The sequence below is a fragment of the Miniopterus schreibersii genome (assembly GCF_964146895.1).
Source record: "Miniopterus schreibersii genome assembly, chromosome: X".
Lineage (NCBI taxonomy): Eukaryota > Metazoa > Chordata > Mammalia > Chiroptera > Miniopteridae > Miniopterus > Miniopterus schreibersii.
Window position 1 is genome coordinate 103,635,128 of NC_138104.1, and position 15,960 is coordinate 103,651,087.

A 15,960-nucleotide genomic window follows, 5' to 3' on the forward strand; every position below is an offset into this window, starting at 1 on the left:
TGGAGCAGTGGTTAGTACTGGCATCGAGTTGGTGGAGGCCAGGGATGCTGTGTAACACGGGACAGTGCACAACAGCCCCCACCATAGACTATCCAGTCCCAATGCCCATACTGTCAAGTTAAGGAAGCCTGGCCCAGACACAGCAGGGACCCAGCAACTATTTGCTACTCGAGTGAATAAACGATGACTATTGAGGCGCACAGTTATGGAAATGCCTTTGCAGCTCTCGTGATACTGGTGGTCTTTTCTCAGGATGCTAATATTTCACTTACCGTTCCTTCAGCGAGTACTTAATGAGCACCTGCTATGCCATGTGCTCTGCTCGGTGTCTGCAGTGGTTAATGGGCCACACACAGTCCCTGACCTCAGAGCCTAGAGGGAGAAGAGAAGATTCTGTAGAGGCATCCAGAGACGTGGATGCGTCCCCGCCTCTGTCACTGCCGGTCACGTGACCATGGGCAAGTCACCGGACTTCTCCAGACATCTTTTCCTCATATCAAAGTAACATAAGGGTTACTCTGATTTGAAGCTAGCTTCCAACATGTAAATTCTATGCATTTACAATGGAACCTTGGTTCTCGAACTTCATTCGTTCCGGAAGGCTGTTCCAGAAGCAATTGGTTGGAAAACCCAATCATTTTTTCCCATTAGAAATAATGTAAATTGAATTAATTTGTTCCAGACCCCCAAATGATGCCCTGTTTTAACTTTTCTTATATACAGTACATGTCTAATTACTGTTTAATCTATAAACAAACACTTCTTTTCTTAAATTTATCCAACCACCCCCTACTAGCCTCAGAGGAATCCCTCTGAGCACTTGTTCCAGGCCGTGTCTTTCAGGAGGGCAGCAGGCTGCATTCTCACTCTTCACATGTCCCTGCCTCCCAAATGCTGTTCCAGGCTAACTGCTTTACGAATCAACAACAGTTTTTCTCACTCTTCAATTGCCTTGCTCATAGTTTCTGTCACACCCTTAGCAACAGCAGCGCTCTTGATAGTCTCTTTGTGTGTTAAAATTGGGCTAGTGGATTTCGCCAGCAACAAAAGCATTATCTCCTTTGCTGCCTGAGAGCCGCTTTTTGTCATGCTAAGGTATCAATGTGAACGGGTCGTCAGGTCACTGGGGAAGTTTAGTTCAACAACCGAGACTTTTTTTTCCCTCTGTGAACAGCTTGGTTGAGAACTAAATTGTTTGAGATGCGAGACATTTGAGAAACAAGGTTTGGCTGTAATTGATCTGAGGATCAGTTCCTCTTTAGCATTTTTACATTCATACAATACCACCAGCATTGATTACAAAAGCCTTGGTGATCTACATGTCCCTCAACAGGGTACTAGTTTAATAAATGACCCCTCGAGGGGACACACTGTGAGCGTGCTGATGTGAACTGATCTCCAAACGAGGGCACGTGGAGCTCAGGTGAAAACGCTCCCCACTCCCACACCTCCTCCATCACAACCCCCCACCTGTCTAAAGAGTCTGCATTTCTTTCTATCTTTTTTAAACTTTCTATTATGAACATTTTCAACTACACAGAACATTATCCAGAGTCCAATGAGGAACACTGATGGACTCAACAAACGTTCCTATTGGGCCATATTTGCCTCATCTCGTTCTTTCTCCACTTACCAGAACCATTGAAAAGTCAATTGTTGATCTAGAGCAGTGGTCCTCAAAGTGTGATCTGAGTACACCTAGAGGGTCCCCAAGACTCTTTAGGGGGTTCTATGCTGTCAAAGTATTTTTATAATAATCTTAAATTATTTACCTTTTCTATTCTGATTCTCCTGTGAGTGTACAGCAGAATTTTCCAGAGGCTACATGACATGTGATCTTGCAACAGACTGAACATAGAGGCAGGTATAAATTCATGTCTTCTATTCAGCCATTTATTAAGGACATCTCCAAAAATGTTTTTTAAATGTAAGAAGTAACTTATTCTATCATGGCACTTCATCCCTGACCACTTTAGCGTGCATCTTCAAAGAATAAGACTCTACAAACACACAGTGTATCCACTGCTGTGTAACAAAGTATCTCAAAGCATCTGAGCTCACTGTTTCTGTCTGCAATCCAGGAGGGTTTAGCTGGGTGCTTACTGCACCACAAAATATCACATCTCATAAAATGTCCAGTAGTTTCTTCGTATCAGCTGGTAGGCAGTCACATAAACATAACCCAGGTGTCCCCAAGTGCCTATTATAGATGTTTGTTCAGGCTAGGATCCAATTAAAGACTACCAGCTATATTTGGTCATCGTCAAAGACTGAATGTGTCTTCTCTAAATTCATATGTTGAAATCCTAACCTGCAATGAGACGGTGTTAGGAAGCGGGGCCACTGAGAGGTGATCAGGTCGTGTGGGTGGAGCCCTCGTGAATGGACTAATGCCCTCGTAAGAAGAGGTCAGAGAGCTCGCTGGCTCTCTTCCTGCCATGTGGGGACATAAGGAGAAGGCAGCCATCTGTAGCTCCAAAGAGGGTCCTCACCAGAACCCAACCATGTTGGCACCCTGAGCTTGGACTTCCAGCCTCCAGAACTGTGGGAAATAAATGCTTGCTGTTAAGCCACCCAGTCCCTGGAACTGTGCCCCAACAGCAGTGCTGACCACGACAGTTAGTCTCATAAGTCTCATTTGATGGAGAATCCTCCCCCTTTTTATTTTCTTGCCCAATATTGACGTGTTGCAGAGACAGGGCCCAATGGCCTACTGAGAGCGCCGAGACATCTGAGGCACACAAGGCTGGCAGCAAGGGCCACTGTGGGATACGGGATACAGGGCAGCTGCCTGGAGGGCCCGGAACGTGACTGTAAGAACAGTGGCCAGGAGAGGGTGGCAGTGGTTGCTGCGCCCAGCCTTGCACAGCGGCTCTCTCACACTGATCACCAACCCTCCCGAGGAGACCAGATTTATGGGGCCAGGAGAATCCGAGAGAGAGCTGATGGCAGGGGAATGGGGAGAGGGACACATTGCAGTTCCAGGCCGGGTGGAGGGGGGTGACAAGGACAACTGAACTGGCTATTCTAAGCCCCCACCTGCAATGCCACAGCCATCGCCTCATCCTGTCTCTTGGGAATTCCCAAGCATGCAGACCTTTCTTACATCTATCTTATCCCCCCAAAGAGCCAAGGGAGCAAGACAGCAAGTGCAGTGGCCCCATTGTATGGATTCAGCAGCTGCTCCGAGGGGAGGGGCTATGAGCAAAGCTGCCCTACCAAGTGGCAGAGGCCAGACTTTAGACACAAGTCCTGCACTGAAGCTTAAAGCATGTCACCCCCACTGACTAGAGGAGGTGTCCATGTCAGGGGCCCAGGGCAGTTTGTCTTGGCCTCCTCAACCTGCGGTGGACATTGCCACCACCCCCTCCCCCCATCGGCACCACCAGTGCCCCTCATCTCATTTCCTGCTCATGCTTTTGCAGGTACCATTTTTCCCACCTTTGCAACAGAAGAGAGACTCAACTGTTAGTCCACCCTCTGGATGCAAGTAGCCCCAAACAAGGACATGTTGCAGGTCTGCCACACACGCACACGCTGACCCAGTGCCTGGCGGTTTCCTCTCCCCGACACTGTGCCAAGCTGGCTTCCCAGCTACATCCAGCACACAAACAGGCCTCCCCTTCTGGCAGAGCTATTTCTGGAGCCTCACAGCATAAAAGAGCCTCCCATTGTATTTCCAACATATACAACATATGGAAGGGAGTCCGATCTCTGAGCAAGGGCTCAGCATCAAACAAACCATAGGAAGATGAATTCGAGAATACCAGAGCTGAAGACATGTGGGGACCTTCTAAATCAGTGGCCCTCAGCCAGCCAATGGATGCCCGCCCACACACACAGGGGTCAATGCCTGTTGTTACAACTTGGAGAGAAGAGAAGGTTTGTTACTGGCACCTGGTGGGTGGAGGCCAGGGATACTGCCGAACATCCCACAAAACACAGGACACCCCCACCATGACAGAATGATTCCACCCCAAATGTCACTAGTGCCAAGGATAGGGAACCCTGTTCTAAATTCCTGGGTTACTTCGAGTATGAGGAAACTGAGGCCCAAAGACACCAAGTGACTTGTCCAAGGTTACACAGCCCCAAAGCCAGATGTGGAATCCAGTCCAGGACTCCCTCTCTACCATCTGCTCGGCTCTGCTCGGGCCGGGCTGGGCTGGGGCAGAAGCGAGGATGGAGACCCGATGAAGCCAGCCTGAGCCAAATGAAGAACGTGGCAATAAAGAAATCCCGGGTTGCTGCAGCAGCGCAGCGGGTGTGCGGCCTCTGAGGGGAACGCCTGCTTCAATTACCAACTAAAGCGGCCTGGCTGTGCAGCCCCCCGCCAGCTGCTGCTGGGCCACACTTCACGGTGAGTCCCAACACAGCTCCTGGCTGCCACAGCTCCTGGGGGCTCCGGCCTTACAGGAAAGGAAGCCACGTTCTCCTCCGAAGGGCACCCGCGCCTGTCCTGGCCTCATGTTGTTTTTGAACCAGAGAAAGGAATCTAAACACAGGTCTGGACCTGTCAAGGGTCCATAAAAATCCCACCGAACTGAATAGTCACCTGACCCCCTTCCATCTGCGGCTGAGTCATCATCAGCCCCTCCATTCAGCAAGCTAATTATTCAGCAAGGGAATTCAAAGAGCACTGGGAGTTCTTGGGCTTGGGTGTCATCTCCACCCCACCCCCTTCCAAAGACCATTTTGTTTTTAAGAGATGTGATATTACGAGAGCTGATGTGCTTTCTCATACCCTAGCGTGTTATCTCTAGAGGCTGCAATGCACTGCATTGTAGTGTAGTGTAGTTTGTTTTATTGGATACTGTTATTTTTAAATCTACTTAAAACACCTGAAAGGAAAAAAACTACATTTATGACATATCCCCTTGAAATGCTGGAACCTTGCAAAATAATGCAAAACAATTCTATCACATATCTAGCTGTTTAAATTGCTGACAGAGAAGTTCCCGTTCTGTCCAGAGCAAAGCAGCTTTTGCTTTAAAGAAACAGGGCTCGGTGCTGAGGACGAACCGGTCAGGAGGATTAGTAAATGGGCCATTCTTTTAAGAAGCACAGTGACAGCTGCAAACGGCTGAGTTATCTCGGCCAAGCCCGCCTCTCTTTTATAATGCATGTGTCGGGGACCATTCCAGATTTTTTCCCCTCCTGAGCAAGAGGCCAGGTCTTCCTGTTTGGCCCCTGCACACTTTCCCAGGATGAACATGCAAAGATACAGGTCACGCGTGGCTGCAAAAGCCCCCCTCCATCCCCCCGCAGCCCCGCGCCTGGGGGCCTGCAGACTCGCGGCTGCCGGAGGCCCCGCCAGGGCTTTCTGGGGGGCCGCTGGGCTGCAGGCCTGAGGCCCGGACTCGATGGCGACGCGCACCCCTTACCTGCAGTGCCGCATGGTGCAGCCGGGCCACCCACCTGCACAGCACCCTAGAGCATCCTTTCTTCAAGCGAAGGCTGAGAGCGCGATGACGTCACCGGAGGCGGGTCCCACGCCGCAACGTGACACCGTTGGGGCGGGTGGTGGCAGCGGGCGGGCGGTGGCAGTGGGAGGTGGCGGGTGGGCGGGAGCGGACCCTGGAAGTCCCTGGGGGTGAGGAGCGAGTGGCCGGGAAGCCCCGCTCCAGCCTCCCTCGGGGCTGAGCTCGCGGCGCGACTGGCCTGGCTCTCCACCAACTACGGGAAACAATCGCACAGAGGGAGAAATCCAAATGATTACAGGCTCCACGCCTGTAATAGGATTGCAAGAGAGCTCGAAATAAGGGGAATTAGTAATGGAAGGAAATAATTTAGAGTTTTCTTTTTCAAGTCTTTATCAAATGCAATGGAGAAGTAAATATATTTTCTGCAAATTGAATTGACAGTTAAAATGTTGAGTGCACAGACATACCTTGCATAGAGGGTCAGTGTTGCACATTGCGTATGAAACATGATAGCAAACCCTTTCATTTGAAGCACATTCATCATGGAATATTATACTAATTGCACTGATGAATCGTGCTTTTAATTACTCTCAATAGCGGCTTTCCAATAGTAACCTGGATTTGCCAAAGAAAAAGATAGTGACAACATATTTATACTACATCTGATTATTTAAAATCAGGCCCTTTTGCATGATCATGGTTGTACTCATGTCTGTGTTTCTTTTCTTAAATCCTCTGGAAAGGAATCTGATCTCTCTGACATGACAGAGTTAATTCCCAGTAGCTCATTATTTCACATTTTCTAATTTTTATCACATCCTGCAGAAGTGAGTCATCTTATTATTCCAGCAAATATGCATAATGTCAACATCTCCCGCACACAACTGACAGCAGCCTTGCCTAGAAAGCCTCAGACAACTCCAACTGTGGTCACTCAGAGATTTGAAATGTCATATTTCAAACTTGAGCAGCGAACATAGCAACTTTTCCTGCCAAACCACATAAACGCATCTGAACTGTGAAAGGACAAAAGCAGGAACTGTCTTTATTTGTATTCCACTTTCACATACACTGGTTTACTTGCACTTGAGTTTGAATCACCATTTTCACATTCCCCTGCTCGCGCCCCTGAAAGGGGTGTGAAATAGATTGTTTTACAAGCCGGCGGGCTGACTTACTATTTATTCCAGCAGCCTTCATGCCCTTCTATATTTAACCCGGGCATTTTACCACCGTTCCCTTCAGATGAACAAAATTTCTGTTCAGAGGCCAGTCTCTAATTTAAGGATAAATATGGCCCTCTCCTGGCCATTGATTATTTTCAACACATTTTAAAAATCAACAAAGTGGCCGTGCGGTTTTCTAGGTCACTCTGCTCCAGTTTGTTTTTCACAGTAATAAGCAACTTACCTTTTGCTTTCAGATTCCTGAGATATAGAGTTAAAACATTACCGAAATCCCCTGCTCCTGTGGGTTCAGGGCCTGACGGAGACAGAAACTGACAGGCTCCCTCTCCTGTCAGAGGTGACAGTCCATTTCAGCCTCTCACGCCCAGGCCTCGCCACCCCACCCCCAGCCAGCCTGGGAGCATCACGTGCTCGGCTCAGCCACTCAGCCTTGCCCAGCTGGCTCTGTCACCTCTTGTCTCTGGAGGCCCGGGTAGGCCAATCTCCTTTGCCTACATTTGGTGCATTCATGCCCAGAGAGAACCCGGTGTCCCTGACACAGGACGCCCTGCAAGGCTGCACAGACTTCTGTGACAGGAGTTCCAAGAACCAATGGGGGGAGCAGTTGCTATAAAATGCCCTCCTGAGGTCTGAAGTGACTTGCTCTGTGTCTCATAGAGGCACCTTCCTCCACGTGGGTGATACTTTGCCTGTAGGTTAGTTTCACCTTCTGTTTTCAAGGTGATTGCTTAAGAGTAAAAATCATTACAGCAAACAGGCAATTCAGAAAGGCAAAAAACTGGGCCATGCAATTTTCAACAGAATGAGATGCCTCTTCCAACAATCCCCACACCCACCCGTGGAACTTGTCATTTTGGCAGATTTTTTTAAATTAAAAAAAAAAAAGATACCACCCATGAGAATGTAAATTGAACAGTCTTCCTGGTGGGCTGTTTAGCAATTTTTACCAAAAGCCTCACAAGTATGCATCATTTGAAAAACACTATGGGCCCCACAGCTGTGGGTGTCATTTGCTGCAGGAATTCGACCTGGCAGGGAATACAGAGAATCACCTTGAGAGAGTTTGCTGCGGTATTATTTATGATCTCAGAGCACCAGAAGCAAGTTAAATCTCCAAAAACAGGGTGGGTTAAATCATAAGACATCTGTTCAATGAACTTAAAATGAGCATGGTAGTAGATACTTTTTGACATGGAAATACCTTCGCAGTTTATTAAATGAGAAAAAGCAAACTCCAAAGCATTATGTGTTGATCAGCCCTTCTAATGGAAGTAGGTGTGATATGTTTCTATCTACACAAATACCATAGTATCTGAACATAGAAAATTTAGGAATCGAATTCACGAAAGTATCAGCCAGTGGTGGGATTTCACTGCTCAGCGGGAAGAGGGTGTTTTACATGTTTCCTCTTTCAGCTTAGCCGCATTGTCTGCAGTTAACATGTATTGCTTGTGTAAGAAGAAACAGTTACCGTTGCTCGTTTTCTTAAAAGCACTATAGTAGACAAGTGATCCTGGAATAAACATTTTTGGCTACTTTTTTATTGATTTTTAGAGAGAGGTGGGAAGGGAAGGGAGAGGGATAGAGAGAGAAACATCGATGAGTGTTAGAAACATAGATTGGTTGCCTCCTGCACGCCCTCTACTGGGGATCCAGCCCGCAACCTGGGCATGTGCCCTAACCAGGAACTGATCTGGTGACCTCCTGGTTCATGGGTCGATGCTCAACCACTGAGCAACACCAGCCAGGCTTGGCTACTTTTTAATGCAGATTTCATTACTTGAAGAATCTCAAATCTTAACCTTGAAGCCTCAAAAAAATAATTCATAGTCATCCTAGATTGTTCTGTTCATAAAAATCTCTTATTTAAAAAAAAATTATGTTCCTTTATTGGAGCAAAATTCCTGGACAGTCTACAGCAGTGTATTCACTAAACAGAGGCCTGTGCAGAAATTACTGCTATCCATCTAGACAGGTTTCATTATGCTTTGCCTATTGATGGACTAGTTCCATTTATAAAGCTCTACACATCCAAAAGCTCTGAATTTGACCGGGCTGCCCATTAACTCATCTCTGAAAACGTCAAGTGGCACTTCATTTTAGCTACTATATTTTACAGCTTTAAAAAGCTTAGGCATTAGGAAGCTTCTCAAAATGCCGTTCTGTGCCCAATAGCACTCAGCAGACAGAGCAGAGTCCAGCATCTCGCCCAGATTCACGCAGTCGGGTCTCATTTGAGACCAATAAGCTAAATAGCTGGTGCTTAGAGACAAAAGTGCACCTGACCTGAGTTTCTTAACCACCAATACGGACTCCTACTCTGTGAGCCCGTCTTCTCAGCCACCTTGTAGAGCACCAACAAAGACGTGCCAGCAACAGCCCATGTGCAACTTGGCATTATCGCACCAGGTTTGTCTGGTGGTGGGGACAGGCACTGTTATTATAACCAGGTAAACACAGACCCATTTTTTAAAATATGTTTTTATTGATTTCAGAAGAGGAAGAGAAGAGAGAGGAAAAGAGAGAAACATCAATGATGAGAGAGAGTTTATTGATCAGCTGCCTCCTGCACACCCCCGGCTGGGGATCAAGCCCGCAACGCAGGCATGTGCCCTGACCAGGAATCCAACCGTGACCTCCTGGTTCATAGGAACATAGACCCATTTTTTAAATGTCAACTTGAGCCCCAGCCAGTGTACCAGTGGTTAGAGCGTCGGCCTGCGCACTGAAGAGTTGCCAGTTTGATTCCTGGTCAAGGGCACGTACGTGGGTTGCAGGTTCATTCCCCAGCCCCAGTCGGAGCATGTTCAGGAGGCAGCCAATCAATGTCTCTCTCACACATTGATGTTTCTCTCCCTCCCCCCCGCCCACTGCCTTCCACTCTCTCTAAAAATCAAGGGAAAAAATATCCCCAGGTGAGTGTTAACCAAACAAGTAAGCAAACAAACAATAACCTGCTGGCTTGTGCACTGTCTGTTTCGTGCTGTGCTGCGTCAATGTGTCCAGTTGCTTCTTGCTGTTCTTTTTCTCCCCGTGAGAGAATCCTGAGAGGGTGCCGTCTTCTCTGGCTTGTGGGCCGGAGGCCATCCGGTTTCTTCCTTCGAAGGAGGAGTGAAGACTGGCGTTTGGGAGCCACCCTGGAAGAAAGTCCGAGACTCAGACGGAAGGGCAGTTACACATCAGAGAGGCCCTGAGAACCGCTGCTCAGAAAAATCTTGAGGAAACAAGATGCCAGCCAGGAACTGGGGTTAATGTTTAATCGTCCAGCAGTCCAGCCAGGCTCAACTCCTCTTCCATTTAAATTCACTTCCTGTTATGCCCTGTGGAGGTAGAAAGTTCGCCATTACATCCTGCATGAAACAATTCTTCAAACACTCACATTACAACTTTTGAGCTTTCATTTCTCCATATTGGCACCTTCGTTTTTCTCACAGATTTTCTGCTTTTTATCCCTTTGAATCCTTTTCCTGTTGATCATCTGCTGCTGAAACATCTGGCAACATATGGGGACATTTCTGGCTGCCACACTGGGAGGGAGGTGCTGCTGGCATCCAGTGGGCAGCAGCCAGGAATGCTGCTCAACACCCCACAGTGCCCAGAGCAGCGCATGGCAGAGAATGTTCCAGCCAGGGAATCAGCAGTGCTGAGGTGGAGAAGCCCTGGTCTGTGATTACTTACAAAGTAGGATATGATGTTTCATTTCCCAGGCATTTTTTTTTAAAATATATCTTTATTGATTTCAGAGAGAGGAAAGGAGAGGGAGAGAGAGAGAGAAACATCAATGATGAGAGAGTCATTGATCGGCCGCAGCCCACAACCCGGGCATGTGCCCTGACCGGGAATCGAACCCCGATCGCCTGGATCCTAGGTCGACGCTCAACCGCTGAGCCACGCCCGGCCGGGCGCCCAGGCATTTTTAAGAGTTCACCTTTGTATAATGCGGTAGAATTCTGCTCATTATATTGCCTGTATGTTCCTACACAGTTGATGTGCAGGCACTGCCAAGAGTGGTTATTTAGGGGGCCAAGGACCCAGTGGCTGGGGCACAGAGGTGAAAGGGAAGTTGTCATAGGTGTGGAAACACATTACATAGTCAAAACCAGTTTTCGAGCCCCCTTACATCAGTGCCACAAATGCTACCAGATTCTCACAGCAGCCTGAGAAGGGAGGGCAAGTATGCAGTGGCCTGTTTTGCACACAGCCCTGACCTGACATCAGTCACCCGCTCCACTGGCTGGGGTGCCCTGTAGTTGGGGTCCTCCACCAGGTGCCCCGGCTTCTCACCCTGGCACCGTCCTCACTCCCTGCAGCCCTCCACAGCACTTGCCAGGTTATATCCAAATCGTTTACTCACATATGCCCCAAGCTCCTTAAAGAGAGGGGAGCTGGAGTTACCTGTCTTTGAAAGCCCAGTGTTTAGCACTGTCTCCAATATACAGTGTTACATCAGAACCAAAATTGTCTCCAGATGTTCTCAAGCAAAAATGATCACCTTTCATCATACACCCATCTTTGAAGTAGGACATGACCGGAGTACAGGATTAGTGCCTGGGCTATTTTGCCAAGCCTCTGTAAGCCTTGATTTTCCCTTCTGTGAAGTGGGGAGTGATAGTAGTCTTCATAATAATGTTCACCACCACATGGGGTGTTGTGGGGCTAAAGTGAGAGATCTGGAAAGAGTAGGCAATGTCTTGCAGAGCCGTAGCAGAAAACACAAGGCAAATGTGGATCCCTAAACATGCTTGTCAAAATATCCTTCCACATTTTGAGCCAAGTGGATGAAGTTAATAAAGACTTTACACTCAAACACACATACACACACACACACACAACTGTACACAAAGCCCCACGTGGACCAATTTATTTGCTTGCCATAGTCAACTGCATAAACGTAGTTTGTGGGGACCTGCAGGGCGGATAGCCTCTGGCTGGTTGGAAATGACTGTTTCTCTTGCCCAGTAATGCAGAGTCATCAAACAAACAGCCTGCTTTTATTTTAAAATGTGACATTTTGCTCATTGTGAATTTTTGCACTAACTTTGATTTTTATAGATATTATCTTAATTACTGATTTTTTTATTTTTATTTTTGGAGCCCACATAAATTTTGCACCCAAGGCAAGCACATTCCTCACCTCCTCCAAATTCCAGCCTGAGTATCTGGTAAATTCTTCTGTAAATGGTGGGTTTGCTAAAACCTAGAGGCAAGGACCCTCTTTCATCTGTCTTATGTCCTGAGCTCCTGAGCATCTGAGCACATTCTATGAATGAATGAATGCATTACCTCACACCTATCTTGGTGCTATACACATGACCAAAGCCATAAAAGATTTGAGGAATAGCCCTGGCTGGTGTTGCTTAGTGGTTAGTGCGTTCACTGCACACCAAAGGGTCACAGGTTCGATTCCCGATCAAGGGCATTTACCTGGGCTTCAGGTTCAATCCTGGGCCCCAGTTGGTGCACCTGCAGGAAGCAACCAATTGATGAGTCTCTCTCACATTGATGTTTCTCTCTCTCTCTCTCTCTCTCTCTCCCTCCCTCCTCCTTCCCTTCTACTCTCTCTAAAAATCAGTAGAGAAAATATTCTCAGGTGAAGAGTAACAAAACAAAACAAAAAAGACTTGAGGACTAGTGATTGATGCAGAATATACAACCTAGCCTTTCCGAGGCACTCTGAGCTGTGGGCAGAAATTGCGATGGCCATTTGAAAGCTGAAAATGTGACCATATTATCCTGACATTTATCCAAAGGGACAGACTTGGGGGAGGTGACGAACAACAGCTTTGAAAGCCCTCTGCACTTTTGCGGTGCAGTTGTTGTCACAGGTACTGTCCATTCTCGAAGCCTGGGAGGAGATCCTGGATCCCCTAAGGAACCCTCCACTGTTTTCCTCTCTGACAACAAGCACTGTGTCATTGACAGTGTCTCCTTTTTCTCCTTGGGGGCAGGAAACTCAGATTGTGCTAAGGTCATTCAGTAGGCTTGCCTCCTCCAATTGGGTGTGCTGGCCCAGGTTCAATAACCCAGCTCTCCAAGGGCAGGGATCGGGGAGCCCCGATCTGTAGCATTGGCAGAATCCCGCGGTGTAAACTCTCCCACCATTGCTGGCTGCAGACTCCTGGGTGTGGAGAGGGAAAGTGACACAGCATGTCTCCCTACACAGTCCATGGAGGTAGACTGTTTGCACCTGGACAAGGGGCAGCTTTTCTCACCTGGGGACCTAGCCTTTGAGAAAACTGATACACGCCCAGGTGCTTTGGATTGGAAATATGAGTTATATCAGATTGCAGTGCCTCTGTATGGTAGGCACAGGTTTCTATTTACATTTAAATTATTGAAATTAACAAAATGTAAAATTCAGTTTCTTAGTCACATTAGCCACATGTCAAGTGCTCGACAGCCACATGTGGCTCATGGCCACCAAAATTTTAGTGCAAACACGCCACAATTCCATCATCGCAGATAGTTCTGTTGGATGATGCTATAAAGCATGTCTTTTCAATTAATTCCACTGCAATAGAACAGTTTCTGTTTACTGCCTGGGGGATTGCGCCTGTAACTGCAGGACAGGAAAAGCAATCTGGCCAGTGCATGCTGGTGGGAGGGCGGGAAAGCGCGGATCCCAGAGGGCCACGTGCCTCGAGCCACGGCGCCCAGGCAAGAGGCTTCCAACACCACGAAGCACAGCTTCGGCCTTTGGACTTCCCCAGGGGCTGGCAAATCTTGTTCCAGAATAAGAGGGGAACAGCCCATCATCTGTTTCCAAGCAAAATTGAGATTCATGAGACTAGCACACACATTGGAATAAAGGAAAAGGTTCTTCAAAGATGAGTGCTTCTGCCCAGCCAGTGTAGCTCAGTTGGTTGAGCATTGTCCCTGGTTCAATTCCCAGGTCAGGGCATGTGCCGGGTTGGGGTTCAATCCCCAGTAGGGGGGGTGCAGGAGGCAGCTAATCAATGGCTCTCTCATCATTGATGTTTCTATCTCTCTCTCCCTCTCCCTTCCTCTCTCTCTCTAAAATCAATAAAAACATATTGAAGGGAAAAAAAGATGAGTGCTTCTGGGGATGGCTGAATAATGACCCCCAAAAGATGTTCGCACCCAAATTCTGGGGACTTGTTTATATGTTACCTTAGGTCATAGCTCCTGAGATGGGGAGGCGATCTTGGGTGATGTCATCACGAGGGTCCTTATGAGAGGGAGGCAGGAGGTCACTCAGAGAAGGAGATGTGACAACACAAAACATGAGAGAGACATTTGAAGATGCTGCACTGCCAGCCTTGAAGATAGAGCCAGGGGCCAAAGCGAATGACCACAGGCGGCCTCTAGAAGCTGGAAAAGGCGAGGAAACTCGCTCTCCCCTGGAGCCTCCAGAAGGAACGCAGCTCGGCTGACAGCCTTATTTTAGCCCCGTGAGACCCACTGTGGGCTTCTGACCTCCTGAAATATGAGAATAAATCTGTGTTGCTTTATGCCACTAAGTTTGTGGTCATTTGTTATAGCCACGATTGTCACCTAATAGAGCTTTGACCCATTGATTCGCTGGTTCCTGTCGACCCAGCGCACGGACCGCCCACAGTGCCAGGCTTTGGAGTGACCTGCTGCCCTGCCCCTGAGCTCATGGTCCATGGGGACAGAGCCAGGAGATGAGTCTTTCCCGTCGATGCTGGGCAGGCTCTAAAGAGAAGCACTGAGCTTTCAAAGTAGAAACTGCCAGTGATGGAAGGAAAAATACAAACACTGATGCCATCGCCAATGCGCCCAGGACAGCTCAAGTAGACAAGAGCTGAGTAAACATACAGAAAACTCAGGCACGATCAGTAATCAGAAAAGTAGAGCTGAGTGTATTACGTATGTGTAGTGGGGGGAAGAGTGTCTCTCCCAAATTTGTGTTCACCAGGACCTCAGAATATGCCCTTATTTAAGGATCTTCAAGATGAAATTTGAAGATCCTTGGGCCATAAATCCAATGACTTGTGTCATCTTAAGAGAAAGGAGAGGGATAGTTAGAAGCAGAGAGATACAGAGAAGACCACGTGAAGGTGGAGGCAGAGCTTGGAGCCCCCAGAAGCTGGGAGAGGCTTTGAGGGAGAGGGCAGCCCTGCCAACGCCTTCATTTCAGGTTTCTAATGTCCAGAGCTGAGAGAAAATAACATTTCTGTTGTTTTGAGCCACCTGGTTTCTGATCATTTATTGTGGTGGTCCCAGGAAACGAAAATGTATGTAGCAATCAATCAATTCCTGAACCCTCATTATGCACAGTGTGCCTGCTTTTCATGGAACATTCACAAAAACTGACTGTATCATAGGCCACAAAGGAAATGTCAGTAGATTCCAAAGAACAAAAATAACACAAACAGGATATTCTGACTATTCTGCAATTAAAATAGAAATAACAAAAATTTGTCAAGGCTTATACATCTGGAAAAAAATTTTAAAGACACATTAATAAACACCTCTTGGATCAAAGGGGAAATACAAAGTGAAATTATAGAATTTCTTAGGAATAATGATCATGAAAACTCAACATATTAGTTGACAGAGAAAAGTTGATAGCACTAAATTGGTTTCAAATAAAAATAAACACACACAACTCAAACAACTACAAAAAGACAACTGAGACACAAGAAAACAGAAAAAATAACTAATAAAAATAAATAAAACAACCCTAGTTGGTGTGACTCAGTGGTTAGAGCATCGGCCTGCGCACAGAAGGGTCTCGGGTTCGATTTCTGGTCAAGGGCACATACCTCAGTTGAGGGTTCGTTCCCCGCCCCCAGTCAGGGCTCATGTAGGAGGCAACCAGTTGTTGTGTTTCTCTCACATCAATGTTTCTCTCTCTCTCCCTCTCCCCACCCCACTTCCACTCTCTCTGAAAAGCAATGGAAAAAATATCCTCAGGTGAGGATTAACAAAAAATAAAACAGTATTTCATGAGATATAAAACAAAAAACAGGAGAACTAACAAAACCAAAGGCCAGTTCTGTTTTAAAAAGAAAAATACCCCAGTAACTAACCTAATCAAGGAAAAACAAGGTAGAAAACACAAGTACAAAAAGTTGAAAATGACAAGGGGAAAAGACCCATCAAAATAAAGGAAATTACAAAACATTCCTCTGTACAGCTCTCTACAAATAAATTGGAAAACATAGATGAAATAAATCATTTTTAAGGAAAATACAACTTACCAAAATTGACCACAAAAGACAAATCCAAAAATCTCAATTTCCATAGTTGGTTTTATAAAAGCAAGTGTGGTTCTCTGTTAGGAAATCTATTAATATAACCAATCATGTTTTTAAAGTTGAGGAAGATCGTATGAGCATCTCAGTAGATACAGAAAAGGAATT

The 15,960-nt window shown here is 46.9% G+C and overlaps 1 protein-coding gene across 5 annotated transcripts in view; it reads right to left on the minus strand.

Annotated features, from left to right (window-relative positions):
- CLCN4 (chloride voltage-gated channel 4) overlaps positions 1-7,034 on the minus strand; it is a 52,477-nt gene extending 45,443 nt beyond the window's left edge. Inside the window, exons 1-3 of one of the 5 annotated variants that reach the window (XM_081124841.1) lie at positions 6,834-7,034; positions 5,385-5,676; positions 273-372 (exon numbers count right to left, since the gene is read on the minus strand). The gene's annotated coding sequence lies outside the window, so the exon portion shown is untranslated. The remainder of the gene's footprint in view (positions 1-272; positions 373-5,384; positions 5,677-6,833) is intronic. The other 4 variants (XM_081124842.1, XM_081124839.1, XM_081124840.1 and 1 more) reach the window with 4 other exon arrangements.
- Between the last annotated feature and the right edge of the window lie 8,926 nt (positions 7,035-15,960).